Source organism: Hemitrygon akajei, unplaced genomic scaffold, assembly GCF_048418815.1.
Source record: "Hemitrygon akajei unplaced genomic scaffold, sHemAka1.3 Scf000182, whole genome shotgun sequence".
Taxonomy (NCBI): domain Eukaryota; kingdom Metazoa; phylum Chordata; class Chondrichthyes; order Myliobatiformes; family Dasyatidae; genus Hemitrygon; species Hemitrygon akajei.
This window is the reverse complement of record NW_027332068.1, coordinates 757,692-769,448: the sequence shown is the minus strand read 5'-3', so window position 1 is coordinate 769,448 and position 11,757 is coordinate 757,692. Positions and strand designations below refer to the sequence as shown.

The following is an 11,757-nucleotide window of genomic DNA, read 5'->3' as shown; positions in this document are numbered from 1 at the left end:
CCACCAGCACACCTCCTACATCACCCACAGAATCCATCACAGGACATCAAGAGATTGACTCTCCTTCACATCAAGAATCACACCTTCTACACACTAAGAGAATCCCATTCCTTTGGATTCAGACTACTTGCGTTCCTCATAAAGCAACCTGCAACCCTAGACCTACCAGGGGAAATCATCTTTCAACACACGAGAGGAAACCCTGTGCTGAAAGTTCATGGAAATCTCTGTGTGTGGACATGAGAGGAATGATCTTCCCCATCACACCTGGCCATCTCCTCTTTCAAAACAATGAAGTCCCCTACACTCCACACATGCAGGACTTTTCCCCTCCTCCAAACCATGACAGTCTCTGCTCCATAATAGATGTAGCTCCTCCCTCCAAAATAAGGATTACATTGTCTTTTAACTGGGCAGGACAACATTTTCATCTCAGGCCACATATTCCAGCCCCCATAATAAAATGGTATACTACCCATAACCTCCAAAGAAACCAGAGAATTCATTTCATCTCCCTCAATCCAGATCAGTGGTTCCCAACCTGCAGTCCACAGTCCCTCAATGAATGGTAAAGTTCCACAGCATAAAAACGTTTGGGAAACCGTGAGGTACATGATTCCACTTATTATCATCATGTGTATCCAATGAATGTTCAATGGTTCAATATCTGAGAAGGTACACAAAACACTATCTGAAATCTGTACTCCTCTCAGACATTCACAACCACAAAGAATGAATGACAGAAAACGTTAGAACCTCAAGGTTTCTGCCCCCTCCCATAAGTAAACCAAGAAAAGTATCAGCCCCCCCCCCCCCCCTCCACCACCCACCATGCAAGCAATACAAACTTTTCTACAAATGTGATTTGCCATTGCCTTCTTCTGGGCAGTGTCTTCAAAAGATGTGTGATCCCATCCATTGTCAATAAACTTCAGATTCTGGATGTAATCAAGATTTGTGATCTGTACCATCTGTTCATACGACCAGTCACCACCTGCACCCATGGTTTCACATGACCCTAATCTAGGGGCTGAGCAGTGCAATACATCAGTGATCCCCAACCTCCAGGCTGCGGACCGATAAATTGCCACAAAGAATGCAGCAGTAGCCAGAACGCACCCAGCACATCTTTAAGAAAAAAGCCGAAATAGACAAACAAATTAATTAGTTGCCGATTGAATTGCCTCTGATCTCGGCTGACATTTACGTGCCGGGCAGCAACTAATTAATTAGCTTGTTTATTTTGGCTTTTTTCTTAAAGATGTGCTGAGTACTATTCTGGCTCCCGCTGCATTCTTCGCAGCAATGTATCAGTCTGCAGACCGGAGGTTGGGACCATTGCTATACATTATGCAAGGGTGACCTGCAGGTCACCAGAGGAAAAGAGCAAACCAACACCTCATTTGGCAGAGACAGATCTCCGACCCACCACCCAAAGATGATTGCACTAAACCCCTCAAACCAGTTAAATCCCTTTCCCTACAATAGAAATATGAAACGCATCTGGGAATGAAGGAGCAAAGATGACGGGGTAAGTGCAAACTATGAAAAGGTAGGATGTTCAATTTGTGTTGATGGAGAGTTTAAATTGGCAAACAATGTTAACTACGGATGGGAAATTGGGAGCAGCCACTGTTCCTCACAGTGGATGGATAACCACCATTCAATGAGAAACAGTGGCCACCGGACATGGGAGGGGAAAATGGGGAGATACAACCACAGCTACATTAGCCGGAGTAAACCGGAGTAAATGAGGAATAAATGTCTCACCTGTTGGAGAAACTTGTCGGAGTTTTCAGGGTTGTTCTGTCCAATGTGTAACACTAGGGCCGTGTTAATCATCTCCTCACACTGCTCCTTTGTTGGGAGCCCCTTGACTGGAAGATTAATGCAGTTTTGAGTCACATTTCCACCTGGTCCAACCCAGAGACAGCAACACCAACAGGTTTGGCGATTGTGAAGGTAAGATCAGACACTATGTCACCAGGGAATGCACAACATCATGATCTGCACTGTGGCACAAAGGGGGCTCAGCAGGGAAAGAAAGTTCGATGGACTGGGAGTAGAGACAGGTGACAGGGAGGGATCTCATCTGAGTCTAATTCAGAATATAACGAATGGGATTAAGCAATCTTCAAAGATGAGACGTACAGACTGTATAATGTGAGGTTTGTGGTGTGAAGGGTGGGGGCATACAGAAAGAAGATGTAGAGACTATCAGAGAGTAAAGGTGAGGGTGGAGCATAGTAGCAATGTGCTGAGGAACTGTAAGCAGAGGGTGTGCTGTGATGTTGAAACAAGAAATGAGATATTTTCAGAGGGGTTCCTCCGACAATGTTCTGATATGGTATTTGTTCCTGCTTCCAGAGGGTGGATCTCACATTATGTCCATTAACTGAGGATGGAGCATTGACTGAGGAGCTTACACTGAACCAAGTTGCGTCCCCACAACAGAGAGAGAGAGAGAGACACACACACACACACACACACACACACACACACACACACACACACACACACACACACACACACACACACACACACACACACACACACACACACACACACACACACACACACACACACACACACACACACACACACACAATACCTGAGCACATTTCTTCCTCTTGGGCAGAGGATGTTTCCTGAATGGGTCCTTTAGTTGATGACTCACTGTGTCCTTCAGCGTTGGAAGTCAGCAGATGGAGACAATAAAATAAAGAGCATAAGAGGTTGACAAGTTGCAATCACTGAAATACATCATCAGGGTGAGACAGAGGTTTGGAGAAAAGCATGATTTCCTACCGCGGTGAAATCTCTAAGACTCTAAGACACTTACTCCCGCATGACCAAATTGGTCTCCTAAACAACTGTCACTGCCTTCAGCATGAGATAGAATGAACTTCCAGGAAGTGTTCCTTTCAGTAATTCCAGCTATTGGTACAGTGCTCAAATACAGACCATCACCTTGAGTGATCTCAGATGATGCTGAAATGTGGCAGAGATGGGAAAGATGAAAAACTGATGTCATTCACCTCTACAATTAGACCATAAGCCACTAGGACAGATTAGGCCATTCACCCCTTTGAATCTGTTCTGCCATTCGTCATGGCTGATCGTAGATCCCATTCAACTCCTTACATTTGTCTTCCCACCATAGACTATGGTGCCCTGACCAGTCAGGAAACTCCACATCCAACTTCTCTAGTCCTATCAACTCTCTGTAGGTTTCAATTATATCCCCCTTCATTCTTCTATATTCCAGGGAGTACCAAAGGCCCAACATGCCAATTGCCCCTCATATATTAACCCTTTCATTCCTGGAATCATCCTCATAAACCTCCTCTGTGTGTCCACCCTTGCCTGGGTGATAATTCCATCACTGAAGAATGGTCGCATATATTATGGTCACAGTCGGTGACTTCAACAGGATTTCTGAAGACAACGGGAAGATGGACAGCATCAGCTCACCTCTCTCTCTCTCTCTTTCCAATGTTACTCAACTAACTACCTCAAACTGAACTGAACTCTCTTCATCATCGTCAGACTATATCCATCCATCCCTAGGTTTGAACAAGCCCAGTTTTGTTCCTATTTCCACACTATATACACACACACATACATATCACTGCTAACCTGTGTAATATATCTGCATTTATAGTACTGTATTGCATAGTTACTAATAAATACTATTAGTTCATAGCAATACCAGACTCCAAAGTGTTTTCCATTTCTGCTGATTCTTTAACCCGTCACAGGTTACGTGTCACAGGACTTAACACTTTTGGCAATAATCTGCACTGTACTGGATATATAGCAGGTGAATTCATCCATGAGCTGTTTGTAGTCAGAGAATAGGAGTGACTGAATGAGCCTGAAAGAAACAGAATTTGGTACCTGTGGACGTATCTCCCACTGGGACAGATGATGGTTCCTGGGTGTATTCTCCAGATGATGAATTTCTGGCTTTTTCACTTGTGGATATCTGGGAATCTGGAATAAAACAACAGAGAGAGTTGAGGGTGTGAACTTTGAGAAAAGTCATTGGGCTGGGACAGATGTTCGTAGAGCAGAGGGAGGATTCCATGTTGAAGGCAGCATTATCGCTCTTACCTTCACCATCTTTCCCCCACAAACAATTGATATTACCCTCCTTCTGAGTGGGGATAAATTTCATGGAAGTAATGTCTGACTAATATTTATTTTCAGTAATCCCCACTACTCACACCTGAGCTTGAAGACACCACTGTGCACGTGGACAATCCCAGAACTGGGTTTTTCCTTTACTCCTGCATTCTCCACCCTGCATCTTGGCATGGGACCCATCTCGCTTTCCTTATTCCTCTCCTCTGGAGGTAACCATTATTCTTCCCATTGATATCTGCTGAATGGGAGATCGCGGAGTGAATTGGAGAGTTTTTGTGGATTTCACATGTCAGGACATGCCTGCCGAGCAGAAGGTCACGTTGTGAGTTGAAGATGTTCCTTGTGGACTTCCTGCACCAGCTTTTAAAAGTGACCGAGACCTGACAGGAATCACTTGGATTGTTAGTAACTTATCAAGGGTCAGTAATGAAAAATGAGTTGTAGGTGGAACGGCCGTTGTTGGAGTAAGTCAGTGATAGAATGGTCAGGCTTTCACTCAAAAGGCTTTGGCAAGAACAGGCAGAGACCAAGGTGCTGAATTGTTTGCAATCATTTAGTTGATTGTAGATCTTAAGCTTAAGATTTTAGAGCCAAAGACATATCTATTGTAGCCAGGATGTTAGCTAAGGCCAGTGAAATGCTCCTCCTCTATCATATGGGATCTTAGGGTACCCAAGAGTCTCCCTGATGACTACATTTGCAGAATGGCCAACTTCAGCTCCTGACTGAGGAGATCAGGGAAATTGAGCTGGGCATACTCAGAATGTCCTGGAGCCTGAATACTTCATGGATGAACCTTTTACTGAAGTACTCACACCCAGATTGCAGGCTCCAGAGAGTAATATGCTGATCACCTGGAGAACTACGGGGTGTAAGCAGATAGCGCAGGGTTCCCCGGTGATCGCTCCACTCAGCAAGTAGACTCATTGGATACTGCTGGGGGTATGACCTATCAAAGCACAATAGCATCCACCAGGTCGTGGCAATATGACCGACTTTAAGGCTCAGATGATAAGGGTAAATTCAAGTTGAGCGATAGTGGAAGGATACACAATAGTTCAGAGGACTGTGCAGATTCTCCGGCTGAGAAGGAAACGCCAGGATGGTATGTTGCCTGCAAGGTGCTAGGGTCAAAGATGTCACAGAGAGACTGCAAAATATTCTTGAGACAGGATGAGCAGCCAGAGCCCATGGTGCACATCGGCACCTGTAGCATGGGTAGAAATGGCAAAGAGGGGCTGCACAGTGAGTATAGGGAGTTATGGAAGAGTCAGAAGAGCAAGACTTCTCTGGTCTACTCCCAGTGTCACGTTAGTCAAGGCAGGAATAGGGGTATGGTACAGATACATGGTTGGCTGAGGGTAATAAATTCTTAGGGTGCACTGTTCATAATATGAAAGAATTCACCCTACAAGTTCAGAGGGAGAATGAAGTCAGATGCATCCATATTTCACTGGATTAAAGGGAATTACAGAGGCATGAGAGAGGAGCTGGTAAATTTTGATTGGAAAGGGACATTAGCAGGGAAATAAGAGAGAAAAAAATAATGGTAAGAGTTTCTGGAGGCAATTTTGAAGGCAAAGATAGATACCCCAAAGATGAAGAAGTTAGTGGTAAGATACATGATTAGGAAGCTTTGAAAACCAACAGAAGGCAACTAAAAAAACATAAGAAAGAAGATGAAATATGAAGGAAAGCTATCAAATAATATTTTTAAAAATCTCAGAGGTTTTAGACATATAAAGAGGAAACGAGAAATGAGGGTAGGCATCGGAATGTTGGAAACTGACACTGGGAGGTAGTAATGTGGGAGGAAAAAAAGGTGCCAAACAAAATAATTATTTTGTGTCAGCCTTCACTGTGGCAGACAGAAGCAGAATGCCATAAATTCAAGAGTGTCGGGGGAAGAAGTTGCTTGGAGAGAAAATGCCTGATCCAGTTGGTCTACACCCAGAGGGATCTGAAACAAGCAGCCTAAGGGATTGAGGAAGCATTAGTAATGGCCTTTCAAACATCTGACTTGAGGAAGGTCCATTTAGAACAGAGATGGGCACAACAGTATCGTAGTGGTGAGCACGACACTATTACAGCATAGAGCATTCTGGAGATTGGAGATCAATTCCGGTTCCATTTGGTATGTCTCCATGCAAAATGCATGGGTTTTCCCTGGGTTATCAGGATTTCTCCCGGAGTCCAAACACACACCAGGTTGGTTAATTGGTCATTGTTAATTGTCCCATGATTAGTTTAGGGTTAATCAGGTTTGTCGGTGGTGGCTGGGGCAGCGTGGCTCAAAAGTCTGAAAGAGCCTCCTCTGCTCAATATCGCTAAATAAACAATAAATAACATCAAATAAGGAGGATTTTTTTCAACCTGCGGGCGGGAGTTTCTGTGGAACTCATTGCCATGAACAGCTGTGGAAGCCAAGTCATTTGAAAAGGAGGCTAATATTTTCTTGATTATTCCAGTGTCAAAGGTTACAGGGAAGTAGGCAAAGAGCGAAGTTTAGAGCCATGGAATGGGGAGTACACATGGTAGGCCAAATGGCCTAACTATGCTCCTATACGACCATAAGATATAGGAGCAGAATAAAGACATTTGGCCCATTTTCTGCCCCACCATTTCATTATGGCTGACACAGTTCTCTCTCAGACACAGTCTTCTGGCTTCTCCCTTCATGCCCTGAGCAACCATTACCTTAACTATACCCATTGACTTGACATCCTCAGCCACCTGTAGCAACTGTCCCACAGATTTACCATTCTGTGCCAAAAGCAATTCCTCTTCATCTATGTTCTAAGTGGACATCCCTCTATTCTGAGGCTGTGTCCACTGGTCTTAGACTCCCCCATCAGAGGAAACATCCTCTACACATCTACTCCTTAGAGTCTTTCACAATTTGAAGGGTTTCAATGAGATGTCCACTCTTTCTGCAGAATTCCTGAATGTGTAAACAGCAGCAGATGGATGTTCAGATTAATCACTATAGCTCATTCAGCTCTGAGCTCTTGTGAGGAAAAAACAGTTATCAGGTCTACGGAGCTTTAAAAATTCAAAATTATTTGATATTAGACTCTCTTCTAGTAAGCTTCCATGCAGTGTGAACAGGTTTCCATATTTTTTCTTTTCAAGAATGGACATTTCCTCAAATAGAGTACATTCAGTTGGCTGGGTGGTTCACCTGTTCTTGTTAATGCATACTATGCTGCCCTTCATCAGTCAGGGCATTAACTATAGGATGTGACAAGTTATGTTGTAGTGCTATGAGGCAGTGATGAGGCTGCACTCAGAATACCAGCTTCATTCATCAGTTTTCGGAAACATGTCACCAAATCAGAAAGACTGTTATAATATATTCACAAGACAAGACAATTGTTATAATATATTCACAAGACACTTGCCTGAATTTCAGTACCTAAGTTATAAGGAGAGGTTGTGTAACCTGGGATATTATTCCCTTCATCCCACAGACCAGTCCACAGCTTCACCACAGAGACTTGGGTGAGGGTCCATATCTAAAACAGCTACCACTGACAAATGTGCTTGTAGATGGTTCTGGGATTGTGGACAAAGTCTTGGTCTGTACCCTACTGTTCCAAAGAGACCATGAATGTGTTTTAAATCAGAGACACATGGTGAGTTTAGGAGAGGGTGTATTGTGCTAGATTGTGATGGGAAGAGACTATAGGAATCACCACAACCAGCCTTCTATCGTACCAACACATGTCCATCACGCCCGGACATGTACGGATATACAACACTCATCCATCCACCAGTCTCTGCAGTCCGCTTCTTCCTCCCATGACAGATCCTAAGTCATCCCAAACAAATCACCTCCAACATTCTACCAATTGGGTCAAAGCCTCTTTGATAATTACTCCATTCCCAATCTAAGTCCGATCTTCCGAATACGTCAGACACTCCAGACCATTTGCCTAGGATGCAACATCCAGGGAAACTCAGATCTGACCCTGAATGCTACGGTCACTCAATTATCTCCAACATCTGCACATTCTTCAGAAACACTTCATGTTTATCAGAGCACATGCACTTTCCTTCAACCTGTTGTGCCACGTACCAGAGCAAATGGCCTCCATACAGACACTGCACACAATACCTAGATATTTGTGTCCACTCTAATTGATCCGGCCCAACATGAAACACTTTTACTCATTTCCACACCCCTCTGGCTTGGTCTTTCCCATACCTTTTTGGCCCTCCCACACCTATTTGGCCTTCCCACACACCACACACCAATCTCCCATGGCAACCCCCTCAAACATCTCCCTGGATCACTCCATCATCCAAACCCCTCAACTCACTGACACACATCCTCCTTGACCACTCCGTCACCCTTCTCCTCTCAGTCAGTCACTTGATGCTGGTTGAGTCTGTTGAATGCGAACTGCAGGGAGGAGTCTCTGTAAAACACATCCCTATAACTGATACCTGAGATTGTTTCTGGGCCCTTGATCGCAGACAAATCATCACCAGGCTCAGGAGTTGTCCCCTCGGGTTGTGGAGTTGGTACAGATGCTAAATCTGTAATAAACAGGGCCACATAGTGGGAACAGAACAGACAATTGACCATCCAGTGGGGACTCCAACATCTCCCAGTCACTGAGGCTAGAATAACTGGCCTGTAGTATCTTTCCTTCTGCCTCTCTACCTTCTTGAAGAGTGGAGTTACAATCGTAATTTTCCACTCACCCAGAATGATTCCAGAATGAGACATCTGAATGAGATTGTGCACCACCAGTGTTCTGGAACAGTAGGCTGAAGAGATTGTGGAGGGATTTGTAATGATTCTTGAAAGATCTACAACCCATACCACTAACAAAGTGCATGTTGATGTTTCTGGGACAGTGGACTAGGTTGCGCTCTGTACCGATTGCTCTTAAGAGTCCCTGAACGTGTTTTAAATGATGGATGTATAGTGAGTGTTGGAGAGGATGCATAGTATGAACCGGTGATGGAACGAGACTACAGGAATAACCACAACCAACCTTCAATCATGCTATCGCAAGCCCATTGTGTTCCACCATGTAAGGTTATACACCACTCACCCAATCAGAAATCACTGCATTCCACTTGCCCCTCGCATGAGAGGTCCCCTCAGCTGAACTATGTTGTCCATTGCAAATCACCTCCAGCTTTCTACGAGATGGCTGTTTCACAATTCCCCCTATTCCCGTTCTGAGTCAGACACCCCAGAACAATTCTCCAGGATGTAACATCCAGGAATGCTGGGATCTGACTATGTATGCTATGGTCACACAACTATCCCCAGCATCTGTACATTCACTTCACTTCATGTTTATCACAATGCATGACCTTCAGTCCATCCCGCGGTTCCACGTACCAGTCCCAGTGGCCTCCACAACACACACTGCTCAGTATACCTAGATGTTTGTGTCCATTCCAATTGGTCAGACCCGTCATGCACCACTCTTTAACTTGCTTCCTCACGACTCTACCTTTGGTCACTCCGACACCTTCTGGACCTTCCCACACTCCTCTGTCCTCAGCGCCTCATCACCTATCTCCCTCAGCCACTAGTGCACTCATCTGCTTCAGGAACCCTTACAACCATCTCCCATGGCCACTCTGTCAGCCATACCCTTCAGCAACACTGTCACCCATCCGAATCTGCCACTCCATCACTCATCCCACTCTGCCACTCCATCACCCATCTCCCTTGTGCCATCCATTACCCATCTCCTCTCATTTAGTTGCTTGATGCTGGTTTTATCTGTTGAACAATAATTGCAGAGAGGAGTCTCTGTAAAACACATCCCCACAACTGATACCTGAGCTTGTTTCTGGGTTATTGATTGTGGAGAAATCATCGCTTGGCTCGGGAGTTGTCCCCTTGGGTTGTGGATTTGGATCAGATGCTGAATCTGTAATAAACAGGCACGTGGTTAGAATAGAGGAACAGACAATTGCCCATCCCGTTGGTAATCCAACATCTGGACCCTGAGGCCATAATAACTAGCCTGTAGTATTCTTCCTTCTGCGTCTCTGCCTTCTCGAAGAATGGAGTTAAATTAGTAATTTTTCACATCCAGACCCAATACAGAATCTAATGATTCTTGAAATATCATAACCAATCCTTCCACAATCTCTTCAGCCTGCTCTTCCAGAACTCTGGGCATACATCATCTCATTCAGATGTCTCATCGACATTCAGACCTTTCAGTTTCCCAGGAATCTCCTCTCTCATTATGGTAACACAGTCCAGATAAAGCTCCACCATTGCAATTTGCAAAAGGATCCATTTCAACCACCAAACCACAGACAATGCCGTTCTAGATGGTTATGCGAATGTGGACAAGGTCATGCTCTGTACCCTACTGCTCGCAAGAGACACTATGTGTTGGAGACGATGTACTGTGCTAGCTTCTGATGGGACGAGCCTACCGGAATCACCACAACCAGACTTCCAACTTACCAACAAAGGCACATCTGTATGTTACAGTCAATCCTCCCACGGACACATATGCCAGGCGCAGTGACCGATACCATCCCTGCTGCACATGGCAAACCCCAAGCCCATCCCCATTGTTCAGAACCATCATCCAAGAGATTTACTTGCTCTCTCAAAACTCTCCCTTCGGTCAATCACACACCACTTGAGCCATCCAACACCCCTCTGTCCTTGGTTAGTCTGTCGCCCGTCCCCCTCGGCTGCACCGTCACCGATCTCCCTCGGCTGCTCCGACACACGGGTCTCTCGGACACTCCAACACACGTCTCCCTCATCCACTCCGACACCAATCTCCCTCGGGCGCACTGACACCCAACTCTCTCGGCCGCACAGTCACCAGTTTCCCTTGGCCGCTACAGCAATGTGTCCCTTGGCAGCTACGTTAACCATCTGCCCTGCTCCGTCCATCACCCATGTCCATTCAGTCAGTCCCTTGATTCTGGTCGAATCCATTGGATGATAATTTCAGAGTGTAGTCTGTGTAAAACACATCCCCACAACTGGTACCTGAGCTTGTATCTGGGTCCGTGATCGTGGACAAATCATCACTTGGATCAGGTGATGTCCCCTTGGGTTGTGGAGTTGATACAGATGTTGGATCTGTAATAAACAGGGGTACATGGTGGGTACAAAGGAACAGGTTACAGACCACCAGTCTGGGACTCCAACGTCCTCCCAAACACTGAGGTTAGTGTAATAGGCCGATAGTTTCCTTGTTTCTGACTCACTACCTTCTTCAAGAGTGGGGCGATATGTGTAATTTTCTTGTCTTCCAGAAACATATAAAATCCAGTCATTCTTGAAGGATTATTACTAATGCCTCCATAATCTTTCAGCCACCTCTTCTAGATCTCTTGCGTGTACACTATCTGGTCCAGGCGACTTGTCTGCATTCGGATCTTTGTTTCCCAAGAACCTCCTCTGTTGTTATAGAAACACAGACATTCAAATTACCACCGCAGAGACATGGGAGAGCCTCCATTTCTACCACCCCTTCCACTGACTTCCAGATGGTTATGGGGCTGTGCACAAAGTCATACTCTGTACCGTTCTATTCCCAAAAGACACTGAACGTGTTTCTTTCAGGGGCACATGATGAGTGTTGGATAGGAAGTATT

The 11,757-nt window shown here is 45.1% G+C and overlaps 1 long non-coding RNA gene across 1 annotated transcript; it reads right to left on the bottom strand.

The window, feature by feature from the left end:
- Nucleotides 1–3,903: 3,903 nt before the first annotated feature.
- LOC140724272 (uncharacterized) lies at nucleotides 3,904–11,226 on the bottom strand. The gene is made up of 3 exons (XR_012098080.1): nucleotides 11,147–11,226; nucleotides 9,960–10,052; nucleotides 3,904–3,996 (listed from the first exon to the last, which is right to left on the bottom strand). It is a non-coding gene; the product is annotated as an uncharacterized lncRNA (long non-coding RNA).
- Between the last annotated feature and the right edge of the window lie 531 nt (nucleotides 11,227–11,757).